Source organism: Anopheles moucheti (assembly GCF_943734755.1).
Source record: "Anopheles moucheti chromosome X unlocalized genomic scaffold, idAnoMoucSN_F20_07 X_unloc_34, whole genome shotgun sequence".
NCBI lineage: Eukaryota > Metazoa > Arthropoda > Insecta > Diptera > Culicidae > Anopheles > Anopheles moucheti.
This window is the reverse complement of record NW_026453542.1, coordinates 49,563-50,000: the sequence shown is the minus strand read 5'-3', so window position 1 is coordinate 50,000 and position 438 is coordinate 49,563.

Sequence of the window (438 nt, the reverse complement as noted above, 5' to 3'; positions counted from 1 at the left end):
GCTCTAAGCCCAGTCGCCCTGCGCTCTGGAAATCACATTCCAACTCTATCACCGATAGCGCTCACACCTTGGAAACCACATTTCACCCAGGGGACCTTAGGGTGGATTTTGAGCCTTTCGGGATTGCGAAACCATCATTTAACACTCTAAACTTAATTTCCGCAATCCCAGACGCACTTTCCATATGGTCTCCAAAAATGCGTGTGAGCTGACCTGGTCCCTTATAATAGGCAATGAACACGATTTTGGCAAAATATTTTTTTCAAAATTTTTTGACTCACCGGGTAAAATCGAATTTACTTGGGAATAATGTTCTAGCAGGGGCCCTCCCATACAAATTTTTTTCTTCTCAAAAATGATTTTCGTTTCACTTTTCATACTCAGGGGAGTCTAAAATTGATGTTTTGAGTCACCGTGAAAAAAAAATTTTTTTGACCC